The 15,323-nt window shown below is 45.9% G+C and overlaps 1 long non-coding RNA gene across 1 annotated transcript in view; it reads left to right on the top strand.

The window, feature by feature from the left end:
• LOC144792585 (uncharacterized) overlaps positions 1–11,398 on the top strand; it is a 105,555-nt gene extending 94,157 nt beyond the window's left edge. Inside the window, exons 3-4 of the long non-coding RNA XR_013602584.1 lie at positions 1,608–1,753; positions 11,167–11,398. This is a non-coding gene — a long non-coding RNA (uncharacterized LOC144792585). The remainder of the gene's footprint in view (positions 1–1,607; positions 1,754–11,166) is intronic.
• The last annotated feature ends 3,925 nt before the right edge of the window (positions 11,399–15,323 follow it).

Here is a 15,323-nt window from a genome sequence, read left to right as displayed (position 1 = left end):
AAAGTGGTGATATATGTAAACCTTGTCGTAGATTTAAAAGCTCATTATCGCTAGCTTGTATAAAAGTGTGTCGTGCAAACAGGCATGACACAGCATCTTTAAAATTAGTATAATTATGTAAAAGGGGATCGTTATTTTCTATTAAAGGTATTGTCCAATTGACGGCTACACATCCTAGATACGAAATGATGAAAGCAATTTTGTCAAACCTGAGGTTTGCACAGAAAGTGCATCTGACACTGACTCATAAAAGAGGCAAACCGAGAACTAGCCCCCAAAAATCGCTCGGGGTTGGCCAAAGGAACAGGGGTTGGGGTTCCTACTGTGACCTGTAAATTTTGATCTGGGCGTTGGGCATTAGAAGAAGAAGTGGCAAAAGGACTTTGACCAAATTTGGGTGCAGTTAAGATGGGGCTAGTGTCTGAAGTTCTTGGTTCTCTCCACTGTGTGAATTCAGTTCTATTTTTAAAAAGTTCCTCCCTCGAGGCATGATTTTGCTGATTCATTTGCTGCATTTCTACTTGTAAATGTGTTAATTATTTCAGTTAGACGTGATGTCTCTTCTGAAATGTCCATGATAAGATCGTAGTCAAGTTGAAACAAGTTGTGGATTTTGCCTTCTGTTAGTTTGCACTCACCTGCTCTCCAGATTGTTTCAATGACGATAATTCCCCCAGACCCTCTGGAAACTAGCAGCGTGACAATAATGAAAAAACACTTCACCGTCACTCTGAAAGCTCCTAGGGGGAAAAGGGGATTGGAGGAGAAGAGAAACAAGAAAAAATGAAGATTCCAGATGTCTTTGTTTGGGACAGGAAGTTTTCACGACTTGTCAGTCGGCTGGGACTGGAATTCTTGAGGAAGTACCTGGATACCTTGAACCTTCCACTGTTTATAGAGAAGGGAAGCTTGTATTCAAGATTAAGTTCCTAATTACATAAAAGAATAAACAACATATAAATGTAGTTGTCTTGTCTAACATAATCATCATCAATTGTGAACAAAAACCTATTCTTCCTTACCCAATAACTCTTAGGTTGCACATGAAATACTGACAGTTATTCACACATACAACGATATCTCTTATCTTTGATGGGTAATCTGAAATAAACAATGCAATCGTTACTGTCCAAGAAAATATAAATGATCGTTATCGATAATTGTGCATCTCACATAACACTAATACCTGAGTTCGGTAATCAGAATTCGCTAAATGGGGCTCTGCGATTTTCTTTTGTGGCTTCTCAGCATTAATAACATCAAAAGGGGAAAATAAATAAATAGAGAATAACAAACAATAGTAATGTTTTTCTCATAATGTTTGTGGAAGTCTTTGATTATACAGAGTTCAGAGTTAAAGACATTGTACAGAGTTCTTGAGCCTTCGTTTCTAGATGCCTTTATTGCAGGAAATTACGGTTAAATGTCTCGCCGCAATGTTAAACTGGCTTTGTAGATTCCCAAATTGTTTTAAGGCTGTTTTAATGTCAATAGGCGATATTATTCACCAATTGCGGAATGCAAGAAAGTGTATCAAGATTTAACTCAGCGATTTTGCAGTACTCTAATTACCTCAGTTGACCTTTTGCGATGCTCGTCTTTTCTAGGGAATGCATTGAATCGAGGAAGCTGAAGAGGATGACCGGACAACCGGAAACTGAAGCGGGAATCTTGACTGCGAAGGAACTCGGATAGAAAATCCTCTGGGGATCGAAGAGGAAGAGAACCGGCCACTGGATGGAGCTGGAGACCGGTAAGTGAGCGGGAAAACGTGGCAAAGCGATGAGTGCAGATGGGAGCAGTTTAAATACCCTCTCTAGTTAGTTATTTTTTATTTGAATACACGTTGCTCACACGCCTATGACACTTGTCAGTTAACGCCTGTGGGATTCATTTACATTTTACGATGCACATGATTTCTGCAGTTGCTTGTACTTGCTTCAGGAAATTAAAATACACGTGTCTGTCATTTGTCCATTAATGTGCACATGCAATATTTAGATTTGATTGAGGGTTATGTACTTACACACGAATGAAAGATCACGATTAGATTATGGTATAAATTGAAGAAACTAGCTCCAAACACATTCAAGCATATATTCCACCAAACCTTAGTGATCAAACCATACAACTCCTTTATGAATGACAGCACATCATGCTTATGACATAACTTGAATGGAGAGGTCCATATCAGATTGGTCCATATCAGATTGAATGACATTGAGCAAGGCTGGCATGGGAGAGCATACCTGCAACAGGGGCAGATTAAGAGCAGCAAGGAAATGGTTTATAAATCGCAAAGAAATGTGCCTTGGGACCCTATAGACCTCAGCATAGTAGTCATAGAATATTAGTCTGGCCATGGACCGCGATGCCTGAGGGGGTGGTTGTGAGAAGTTAGTCAGGGATCTACCTTCCTACAGTGGTTACTGCAGTTATGGGGCGAGCATCAGAATCCTGGCGAATAATCCATGTTAGGAGTGATCCCAGCTTGCTCCCTTCTCGATGCACCCTGGCAGCATATGCTTTGAGGTTGTACCGTTGGAGGTCTGCTAGTAGTGCCTCATGGGTAGTTTGTGCCTCCTTCAGTTGGATCACAAGTGCCAGGTTAGCGTCTGCCACTTTGCTGTGAGTAGCAAGCTTGAGCTCCGCTGCCTGCAAGTCTTGTTCGAGTGTACCTCGGACCCCTACTATCTGCCGGATACACGTCCCCCTGGTGACTACCTTAAAGGCATCCAATTCCAGCATTCTGGTGGACTCCGTGTGGGAATTTTCAGAAAAGTAGTGGCGAATATGTGGCTCCTGCTCATGCCAAAACACCAGGTCTTCAAGGCAGTCGCACAGCAGCCGCCGAACAGGGACAGAGGGCGGGGGGCTGGCCGCCATTGGAGGGCCATGAGGTGCACTTCATGGTCTGACAGGACCCCTCCCAGGTAGTCCGCATGTTGAATTAGGGGTACGATGGTGGGCGAGCACAAGAAGCGGTCAAGACGCACAAAGAGGTTGTGTGGGATAGAGTGGAATGAGTATAGTTTAGCAGTGGGGTACCGGGTTCTGCAAGTGACAAATGCTGCACCCAGGTGCGGAAGCGCTCCGTCTGTACATAGAGTGGGGAGCCAGGAATGGGTGGGTGGGACCTGTCCAGGGAGAGGTCAAACACACAATTAGAATATTCCCCTAGTACCCAATGGTGAGCCAGTGAATTGGGCCAAGACACTCGACAAGGTGTCCCAGAATTTCCCCTGCTCAGTATTGAGAGCATAGATGCTTCCTATAAGCACTGACTGACCATCTAGAAGTCCTTCGATTAATGAATATCTCCCTTCAGGGTCGACCAACCTGCATGTTTCCTGAAAGGGGGTACCAGGTGGCAGCCATACTAACACCCCCTGCGCAAACACCGAGTAGGTAGTGGCACAGAAGGTTCCCTGCCATCGCTTGTGCAGACGGGCTAGTTCTCCGCAGTAAGGTGTGTCTCTTGCAGCAGAGCTGTCTGTGCCTTCTGACGCTTTATATAAGAGTACTCCAGTTCTCCAGTATTAGGGGTGTCTTTCATAGATTCACATGCTTGAATATTCCCCGTCGTCGAAGTGGGAGTCCCACGGTAAATAAAATAGCAATAATGCCAAATATATATAAATATATATAAACATAATACAAGAAAAAGAAAGGAAATACAACTGAAATCCTCTAAAAACGATTCCTACATAGGAATGCAAGGCAACGAGAAAAAACTATTTGTAACACATTAGTGTCATTATGTTAGTCCAAACTGCAGCCAATCAGGCGCCAGCACCCTCTAGAACCTTCCCATCAGAAGCTCAAGCCCTCAGATTTTCTACCGCACGTCGTGTGAAGGGAGTCTCCCTGAGCTCTGCTCAATTTTCATCTCTATTCTTCTAGTTCCAGAAATTTCTTCAGCATGTCAAGTAAGAAGTCTTTATTCAGACCCTGCTCTTCTTGTGGGAAGCTGCGCCTTTTTGAAAAGGACCCCCACCAGAAGTGTATTTATTGTTTGTACCCGGATCATGAGGCTGGCAGCTGCAAGTTTTGTAGAACCTTTTCTACCAAAACTCTTAAGGACAGGGAAGGCCGTCTACTCCTTTGGCTACAACGTCTTAAGGACAAGGAGTCTTTACTGTCCGACGCAGAAAGTTTACGTTCTGGTTTCTCTTCAGCAGCCTCAAAGAGTGGTAGTGTTCAGGAGGTTCCTTCTCCTTTCCTCAAGAAGCCTAAATTAGCCTTGTCTGTGGCTCCTGTGGTGTCTTCTACCACTCCTACCACCTCTACGCCCACGAGACCTGGCTCTCAGGCGTCTTTGGCTGCCTCTAAAGGTGTTTTCACACCTCTTAAAGTTCCGCCGTCGACTGGAGCGTCGTCGAGCGCTCCGACGACGAGAACAGCGTTGCCTGCATTTTCGACGACGACGCTGACTACCACTTCAGCATTCTCATCGTCGACGACGGTTTCGTCGTCAGCCTCGACGTCGACAAGGGTTTTGTTGCCGTCTAAACTTGTCTCGTCGACGATTCCTATCTTGTCGACGAAGAAGAGGGAATCCTCGTCGACGAAAGACCCGAAGACATCGTCGTCGTCGACGACGCCGTCGACTAAAGCCTCGTCGGCGAAGACACCGTCGACCAAGATCTCGTCGACGAAGAAGATCTCGTCAACGAAGATAGGCCCGTCGACGAAGACTCGGCCTACGGAGTCGGTGCCAGCATCGACGACGACCCCGACGACGACGACCCCGTCGACGGCTTCATCTACAGTGGATCGCCCGTCGACAGCGACACCGTCGACGACCCCGTCGACAACCACTCCGTCGACGAAGGTTTCGTCAAAATTACCGTTGACAACAGCAAAATCAGCCTCGTCGACGTTACCAGCGACAGCTCCGTCGACGGCGGCACCTATTTCGTTTGCATCTTGCCGTTATTGCCATTGAAGACCTCCAGATCTTCACATTCGCGCACTACAGTACCCTGCCAACAGATCTCTGATCCAGAGCCTCAACCACCTTCTCCGATGTTCGCAACTACATCTGAGCATGATACAGACTCGGAGCATGAAGAGGACACGTTTGGGGCAGCACGTAGTCCCTCTGATTTAATAATTAAATGTCAGGACACAGACTCTGACGGTGGCGGTGACTCAGAATTTCAACATGAAGCGCATTTTACTCAAGCTCCTGTCGCCACCATTCCTTTGACCTTAATTTCTAATCTCCAACATATGCTGGACGATTACAACCGCCGTTTTCCTGCAACACCGCAGACTGCACCTGCGCAATCTCCCGCTCCTGTGGTACTACCTCCACCTTCATTGCCGCCTATCGTACCGCGCCTCAGGTTCATAGATCAATTAGCATCCATACCACGGTATACCCGCGGGATGCGGATGATGAGGAGGTCGCAGAACGGGAGGACGGTGAAGTCCCAGACAACACGGATGATGAGGCAGGCGACCAGGATATGGCCGAATGGGAGGATTATCGGGCGCAGACGCCCTCTCCTCAACCTGGTACCTCGAGTGAGTCGCCACCAGTAGACATCGCCAGTTTCCATCTTTTAATGGATAAAGCGGCTCAGCGTTTCAAACTTCCACGATCACAACGCGAAGAGGATTGTTTTCTTTATGACCTTAAAGATAAACCTTATAAGCAGGTTCACACAATTCCTATTATTGATTTTGTTTGGAAAGAGGGCATTAAACTAATGAATACTCCAAACTCCTTACCTGCTCAGATTCCGCGCCTTGAGAAGAAGTACAAGGCCCCAACTGGTTCTCCAGCTTGCCTGATTTCTCTTTTTTTTTTTAACAAATCTTTATTGAGATTTTTAGCTTGCCTGATTTCTCATCCCAAACCGGACTCTGTCGTGACTCAGGCCGCACAGCGTAGAGCACGGAATCCAGCGTCCCAAATCACAGCCCCTCCGGATAGAGAGGGTCGACGCTTAGATGCTATTGGCCGCAAGTTCTCAACGATGGCTTCAACATCTGTCCGGGCCGCCAATGCCTTAGCCATCTTGGGACGTTATGACCGGCAGATGTGGTTAGACATTGCAGATTACATGGCACTCATCCCTGATGCTTCCAAAGCTGACGCACAACAGATTCTCCGCGATGGTCAAAGGGCATCGGAAGAAATAATCGACTGTGCAGTCGATATTGCTAACACAGGTTTCCGCCTCCTGGCAAGTGCGGCTGCACTCCGACGACAAGGCTGGCTGAAGTCCACCTCCTTCCGGCAAGAAGTCCAAGCCAGAATATTGGATATGCCATATGATGGGGAATCGTTATTCGGATCCCATATCGATGATGCCCTTGAGTCCATCAAGAAGGACACCGATACGGTGAAGTCCTTGGGCACGCTGCAATTTCGGAAGCAGTCCTTTCGAGGTGCGCGCGGACGCTGCACTTCTTCCAACTTTCGAGGTGGGCAACAATACCGCTCCTACAATCAGAGCGGCCAACGTTACACGCCCAATCAGCAGTCTTGTCAACAACCCTCCAAATCATATCGAGGAAAGTCGTCCTATCGTGGCGCCAATCAGAAACGCCAATGACTTTTGCCACTCTCAAAGTGTTGGAGGACGAATCTCTCTGTTTTATTCCCAATGGTCCTCGATCACCTCGGACCGCTGGGTTTTGGACATTGTCAAACAGGGTCATACCCTGGAGTTTACAGAGATTCCTCCTTGCACTCCACCTCGTGGCCCACCTCCTCCACATCTCGAGGAGCTTTACCATCAGGTCCGTCTTATTGTGTTAAAGGGTGCAGTCGAAGTGGTCCCGAAACATCAAAGAGGGAATGGTTTTTACTCTTGATTCTTCCTCATACTCAAGAAGAACGGAGATTGGCGACCCATTCTGGATTTGAGGGCTCTCAACCAGTTCCTGAAGTCTCGAACATTCCGTATGCTGACGCTACTGGAAGTCCTGCGTCTTCTATCCAGCGAGGATTTTATGACCACCATAGATCTTCAAGACGCATACTTTCATGTTCCAATAATCGACCAACATCGCCAGTACCTGCGTTTCAAAGTGGGACCAATGCATTTTCAGTTCAAAGTTCTTCCCTTCGGACTGCGTTCAGCTCCTCGTGTGTTCACGAAGGTACTGGCCCCGGTGGTGGCTCACCTGCGTCTACAAGGAGTTCAGATCTTTCCCTATTTAGACGATTGCCTTCTCAAGTCTCAATGCCACCATCAGCTGGGTCGGGACACGCACCTTTGCCAGCAAGTGTTTCGCTCTCTGGGGTTGACCATCAACATCGGGAAGTCACAGTTTGCACCTCTGCAGACCAGATCATTCCTGGGAGCGATCCTAGACACGCAGCTCTCAAAAGCGATTGTCTCAGAAGAGCGGCGTCTCAAGATCCTTCGTCTGGTCTCACTAATTCGACGAAAACAGTCAGTTTCTGTTCGGACGTTAAAATCATTCTTGGGAATGGCTTCATCTTATATCGCACTGATCCCAAATTGCAGGCTGCGCACCCATCCTATTCAGGAAGAACTGGACTTACAGTGGCGTCAGGTCTCCGGATCCTTCAACGAACTAGTTGCCGTCACAGCCCGCATGAAAATGAGCCTGTTTTGGTGGGCGCAGCCCGCAAATCTGGAAATGGGTGTGTCCTTCCTCGATCATGCTCCAGACCTTACGCTGACGATGGACGCCTCCTTAGAGCGGTGGGGCGCTCATCTCCAGGGTCTCTCCATCAAGGGCAAGTGGTCGCCGACGCAGCGCACGTGGCATATCAACAGGCTAAAATTGATGGCGATCTTTCTAGCGCTCAAGTCCTTCCTCCCAGGTGTTCACGGGGAGTCAGTGCTAATCCAAACAGACAACACCACCAGTATGCACTACGTGAACAAGCAGGGAGGGACCAGGTCTCCACCTCTGTCCCGCTTGGCCCAGTCGATCTGGGATTGGGCTCTTCGCCATCACATCACCTTGACAGCTGTCCACCTTCCGGGCGTGTCCAACCTCCTGGCGGACTCTTTGAGCAGGTCCACTTCCTCAACACACGAATGGGAACTGCACCAACCGACTCTGGATCTTGTGTTCCGCCAATGGGGTCACCCAGATCTGGATCTCTTTGCAACACCGGAGAATCGGAAATGCCCGTCTTATGCAAGTTGGCATCCCCACCCAGGGTCCTGCGGGAATGCCCTTTTGATCAACTGGTGCGATCTATTCGCTTACGCTTTTCCGCCGCTCCCATTAATACCGCGGGTACTGTGAAAGATGCGGAGGCAGCCCTGCCACATCCTGTTGATCGCACCTCGTTGGCCCAGACAGGCATGGTTTTCGGAACTGCTTCTAATGTCCCAGTGCGAGCCCATTCCTCTACGTCCTCGTCCAGACCTTCTAACTATAGACAGGGGCTTAGTGTGTCATCCGGATCCCTCAACGCTGCAGTTGTGCACATAGAACCTGAGCACCTTGAATTCGCTGGCTTGAACATATCCCAGGAGTGCAGAGACATCCTAGCTCATGCCAGAGCTCCGTCTACCATCAAGACGTACAAACTTAAGTGGAAGCGGTTCTGTCATTGGTGCGTTACAGCCCATATCCATCCCATCCATTCCACTCCTGAGCAGCTCCTTCCATTCTTTTTGAGCCTCGCTCAGTCAGGACTCTCTCATGCTACACTGAGAGTTTTCTTAGCTGCAATATCTCGTTTCCGCCATGATGGCTCTTCATCCCTCTGTTCATCACGGATTATACGCCAATTCTTCAAAGGGCTCTTCCGCAAGTTTCCACCTGTGCGTCGCCCTCCTCCAGCTTGGCACCTCAATGTGGTACTATCTCAACTTATGAAGTCGCCATTTGAGCCTATCAATAGGGCGGATATTAAATTCATCACCTGGAAGGTTGCACTTCTTCTGGCTTTGACCTCATCTCGTCGCGTGAGTGACCTTCACGCTTTTACTGTCAAACCGCCTTATCTACAGTTCAAACCTAACGGAGTGGCACTTCGTACCAACCCCTCTTTCCTACCTAAAGTACCTACGGATTTTTATTTGAATGAGCCTGTGTTCCTCAAGACTTTCTTTCCGGACCCAAAATCTCCGGCGGAGCAGCGCTTACATTCTCTGGACATCAAACGATGTCTTAAATTTTACACTGCCAGAACTGCCCCCTTCCGCAAGTCCGACCAACTGTTCATTGCCTACGGACGACTGCGCAGGGCACATCCAGTTTCCAAGCCGACTATTGCCGGTGGCTTTCCTCAGCCATTGCCTTCTGCCACCAACAAGCGGGCAAACCATTGCAGTCTTCAGTGAGGGCTCATTCTACGAGGGCGATGTCTTCATCCACCGCCTTGTTTGCTGGTGTGCCACTTCATCAGATCTGCCGTGCAGCGACAATGTCCAGCAGGCACACCTTCACCAAACATTACTGTTTGGATGCCATCAATGAAGCGGATACCGCAGTGGGACAGGCAGTGCTTCGCCATCTTTTCCAGTAAGGTGAGCCTCTGTTCCCTCCTCCTTAGTGTTTCCTGTGATTGCTATGATGTGTTATATGACTGTATTATTATTATTAGTACTGTCTTGATTTCTCCTTCATATGCCTAGCAATCTCAGTTCTAGGAGGTTACTGCTTTCTATTCTATTCAAGCATGTGAATCTATGAAAGACACCCCTAATACTGGAGAAGAACAATTGTTACTTACCTGTAAACAGGTGGTTCTCCAGTATTGGTGTCTTTCATAGATTCACATGCGACCCACCCTCCTCCCCTCAGAGGCTCTCTTCTCCTCATACACTCTTGATTACTTTGTGCTACGAAAATCTGAGGGCTTGAGCTTCTGAGGAGAAGGTTCTAGAGGGTGCTGGCGCCTGATTGGCTGCAGATTGGACTAACATAATGACACTAATGTGTTACAAATAGTTTTTTCTCTTTGCCTTGCATTCCTATGTAGGAACCGTTTTTAGACGATTTCAGTTGTATTTCCTTTCTTTTTCTTGTATTATGGTTATATATATTTATATATATTTAGCATTATTGCTATTTTATTTACCGTGGGACTCCCACTTCGACGACGGGGAATATTCAAGCATGTGAATCTATGAAAGACACCAATACTGGAGAACCACCTGTTTACAGGTAAGTAACAATTGTTCGTATCAAGTCTTACAGTGGAGAAGCGTGGCTCAGTGGTTAGAGGCGGCAGACCCGGAAGCTGAGATCGACCGTGGACCAGGGTTCGATTCCCCGCCTCGGCGGGTCTTGGGCTCAAAATTCCACGGACTCAACAATTCTCGCTCTGGTGCCTACTCAACTCACGGGGTCACACTCTGCGACTCTGGGCAATAGCTTGCTTAATCTCCACTACGGCCCCTCGCGGCGGGATGCCTGGCTTTCACCTTGTGGACACCCTGCCGGGGTTTCTCACAGGGGAATACCAGGACGGGTTCCCTAAGCAAGCGCCGGGACGCTTACGGGCAGCCGTGCGCTTTACAAGTCCAATACATTTACATTTACGAGGACATTATGGCAGCGGTAAGGCCGGCAGGAGATAGACAACTCCTCATTTCGGTGAAGAAGCCTTTCATGGCAGCCCCTTCCCCCCTCACACGCCAGGTGAGTAAAAAGGATCATGGTGGAGGCTTGAATAGACCCCACAAAGTTTTGTCCCCACTCCACAATAAGGGTAGTGGCTTCTTAAGCAATTCAGTAGGTGGTTGATTGGAATACAGTATGACTGCTGTGGATTGCTCGTAGGACTTGACCTTCAATCCCACTTCTGACGCAGCAGGTTTGGTGGGAAGTAAGATTTAAACATGCATATTCCTCGCCTCTGGCCCTGACATAGAATATAACATTTCCTTGCTATCAAGAAGAAAAGTTTAAATTCTACTAAGGACTCAGAGAGGAGGATTATCCCATTCAGAGATCTGGAAGATCCTCCACCGACTGGATCAATTGAGTTGACTGTAAGTAGAGCGTGTATTGAAGTTCTATGTTATGCTTCTTTGAGGAATGATGCTTCTATATATTGGCTAAAATGATGATTCTGGTTTTTTCAATAGGATGAACATGAAATTAGAATATCATGCATTTTGTACTGGTGTGGATTATGATAGAACAGTAATTTGCATGAAATAACTGGATAACGTAACATTTTACTTTAATCCCTTATATAACAAACAGAAGAATGAACAATGAAAGCAACAAGGAATACTTTCCTCATGTGAAGAAGAGGAACAGGAAGAGACATCACAGGATTATGTACAAGGATCTGTGTTATGATTGAAGAACTGTTACTAATGGTTACTCATTACCAGAAGTTGCTGGGAAATGTAGTTTGGTTAATCTTTTTTGTTTACATAAAGTGGTGATCTTTAAAACGACTGCTATTTAATAAAGTGAAGAAAGATTTTTAATAAAATTGAAACTTTCCTTCTTGATAGCTGGAAAATGTATATTCTGCTCTACGCTGACTCATGGCGCTGCAAAACATTTAGGCCCACATGTATCAAATTAAGATTTAGCGATTCTAAAATAGTGAGAAATAAGGAATCGCTATTAAAGATTCATTAAACCGAATGCACCAAAAAAATCTGTAAATATTTGCGATTCCCTAAAAATCGCTAAAATATTTACCGATTACTTATTTACCAAATCTGTATTTGCGAATTCACAATTACAGAATCGGTAATTGCGAAAGCGCCAACCGTCTCATGGAGATGACATCACAAGCAGGAATTGATTCCCAGATTTCACACGCCTGTGCACAGGGAGAGACTGAGGAGGAGGAAGACTGTTGGTGCTCAGCCTGGAAAACACTTATCCCTGCAGAAATTGAGACAAGCAAACATCATGAACACAGCATAAAAACAGCAAAAAGGAGAAGGCAGGAAGAGGAAGATTAAATTCAGCGAGAGGGAATTGGAAATACTCACTGAGGAAGTTGTTCAAAAACATGACCAGCTGTTTGGGAAACTATCCCTGCATGTTGCAGAATCAATGAAGAGGAAGATCTGGCTTGGGATACAAGCCAGGATCAAATTTGTGGGGGTAACACACCGTGACATCAACAACCAACAGAAGAGATGGTATGACCTTTGCAGCCAGGCAAAAGAAAGAGTGCCTCAAAGGCTGGCCTCTGCAAGAAAAACAGGAAGGGGAACATCCACTCAGTCTGCAAACACCCCACTGGACGACTTGGTGGGATCCACTCTGCAGCCAGAGGCAGTTGTCAGGATCACGCAGATTGACACCTCAGGACATGCGGGGACCTCCCAAGGTAAGAGCACAACCAAACATATTTCCGTAGAAATGTAACCCAAACTGCTGCAAATGCAGACCCTGCATAGTGTAGCAGACATGAGTCCAGTCCACCTCTTACTTGCAACCCCCTAATGCATTGTGGTGTAGTGTAGTTCCTATTTTCCCAATAGGCTCTGCGCATTGGAATAATATCTTCAATAGTATAGACGTAGGACTGTGGTTAACTAGGTCTTCTACTGACGATATTAGACTTAAAGTTTATGTGTGCCAGCTAGCTCAGAGTTCACTAGAAACTTTCTCGAATAGGCAAGGAGGAGTTTAACCTCCCTGGATAGACAAGAAGGGATTTGGTTTCTGACAACCATAGAACATGACAACTTTGCTCTCCCCTAATCAAGAGTATATCTCTAGAGTCGTGTGAAAACAAAAGACAACTTATTTTACTCAGTCAGTACGTGCATTCTTAGTTTCACCAGATTGTAGAGAAAAGGAAGAGACGGGCGTGTTCAATAAAAAGGTGTTATTTATTGATCAGTCTCTTTTCTCATACAAGAGAAATGAATCGCTATTATTGCAATACTTAAGGTTAAGTACAGTGCATACTGTAGTGTAGTTCCTATTATCCCAATAGGCTCTGCGCATTGGAATAATACCTTCAATAGTATAGGCCTAGACCAGACGTTAACTAGGTCTACTACTGTCGATATTAGACTTAAAGGTTTGGGTTTGCCAGCTAGCTCAGAGTTCACTAGAAACTTTCTCGAATAGGCAAGGAGGAGTTGAACCTCCCTGGATAGACAAGAAGGGATTTAGTTTCTGACAACCATAGAACATGACAACTTTGCTCTCCCCTAATCAAGAGTGTATCTCGAGAGTCGTGTGAACAAAAGGCAATTTATTTTACTCAGTCAGTACGTGCATTCTTAGTCTCATCAGATTGTAGAGAAAAGGAAGAGACGGGCGTGTTCAATAAAAGATGTTATTTATTGATCAGTCTCTTTTCTCATACAAGAGAAATGGATCGATATTATTGCAATACTTATAGTTAAGTAAAGTGCATACATTAAAAGCAGAAGTATAAAATAATACTGTAAAAACATTGATATGGTTTCTAAGCCATATGAAGGTTTAAAATGAATAAAATATATTACATACACATATACATTTGGCTAATCGTACTCAACTGGTGTTTCTAGCTACGCCTACCCCGTGTACCTGACCTAAGCCTAATACGTGGGCGGGAATAGAAAGTTACAGTTTAAGTTAAGTTTGTTTTTGCCAAGTGACTGACTAAAGAATTCTCTGCGAGGGGTCATTCAGTTCTGTACCTGGAATCTAGGATGGATGAGGGATGGTATCTCTCGTCTCTGGTCTCGATATTCCAGGCTGTCTGCGAGGGCTACCCGGAAGCGCCGGAGCTGGATTTCTCGGCAGGAGAAATAGGCAGCTTCTCGTTCTCAGCGCGTCAAGAAGGCGGGGCTGCGCCAGCGGGGTCTGCTCTGCTCTGGGCTTCGGCAAGTCTGGCTGCTCCGTCCTCGTCACCACCGCGTGTGTTTGCATAGGGCAATATCGGTAATATTTATACCTTTAAGGTGCTGAGATTGACGTAAGGATGGACATAGATACGTCAATAAGGATGTCATACGACCAGGTCGTTAGCACATTCTTTTGCTGAAGTTCTCGGTGAAATCAAAACAATGGCCGCAGGGTTTTTCCCAGGTTGTCATAGGTTTGATTTGTTATGAGAACTCCGTATGCCTTATCAGGGGCTGGAGGAATATCGCTTGTCTAATTAGATGGCAAGCGTTATGACCTAATCAGATAACACGTTCCTGTGCCGTAGTGTGGCTTTATCAGATAACGGTTCCTGCATCATGGGGGTTTTCTGCCTCATGGGATGGCTGCTAGTTAACTTGTTAGTTTGTTAATCAGAATAGGGTCAGGAATAGGGGGATCGATACAGAACCTATAGGAATACATCACACCCACTCCACGCTAACTATGGACATATTTACTAATCTATGCATAGTAAAACATACTATAGAGTATTGTGTATACCTTACCACCCCAAAATACATAAATGCATTTTGAAATTATCAAATATACGGAAAAAACAGTCATATGTAATATATGCACTCAAGCTGCAGAATATGCTAAAGTAATCACGCATATCTATACATTATTGCTATTTTGTATATGAAAATTTACACATGAAATGGCTCTTAATACAGAAAAAAGGTTCGAGACCATTTCATCACAGAATAAAATATTTATGAACATACCAGCGGGCAGCTAATGTCTATAAGCTATCTAAAATTAGAAATGTTAGTTCTCTAAGAATAGTTCTTACTTTAAGCAGAAGATAGTGTCCCGAAAAATATGCAAAAATATTCTGGGGCTGCTGAAAAATTTGCTGTCCGTGAACTGGAGGGAAAATTGTTCATGTGACTTTATTATTAAAGTTGAAGGCCAAATTCAGGGAACGCCGTGTACGAGCTTGCTCAAAAGTCTCTATTTCTGCTCTGGTGAGAACATCATATCATTTAGGCTTTCGAAAAAGTTGTCAACAGCTTCCTGGGAGAGTTCCACTAACTCGGAAATAGGTGTAACCATGCATTCGTGCGCATGATTGTCTCCATTGACATTCTGATTTGGATTGCTGACAGAAGGTCGTACCTGATCGATGCTGCTTTCATCTTGAACTTCACTACCCCTTAATCGTAGTGGTGAAGCTTCCACGAATGCCGTCATCAGGATTGGTAGCCGTTGAGGGCAGCACAAAGCATGAGCCTTTGTTGGACTCAACAATGTTTCTGCATCCATTGGCGCATCCGATTGTAGCGTCAGACAGGTGCCTAACACGCATTCTTCTCCGCATAGCAGGCACCTTAATACAGGTAAAACACATCGTTGCCACATTGGTCGAAAGGATAGAAACCAAGTCATGTTCAGGTCTCTAAGCCGGGATAGTCCCAGGATTTTTGATATCCGGTCCCGGTATCCAATGGCTAGGATTGTTTCCTCCCTTGTCGCAGGTGTTCTGTCTGTGACATGGTTTGCCATAACGAAATATAAGG

Source organism: Lissotriton helveticus, chromosome 11 (assembly GCF_964261635.1).
Source record: "Lissotriton helveticus chromosome 11, aLisHel1.1, whole genome shotgun sequence".
NCBI lineage: Eukaryota > Metazoa > Chordata > Amphibia > Caudata > Salamandridae > Lissotriton > Lissotriton helveticus.
The sequence above is the reverse complement of the archived record's forward strand: the minus strand, read 5'-3'. Positions and strand labels throughout refer to the sequence as shown.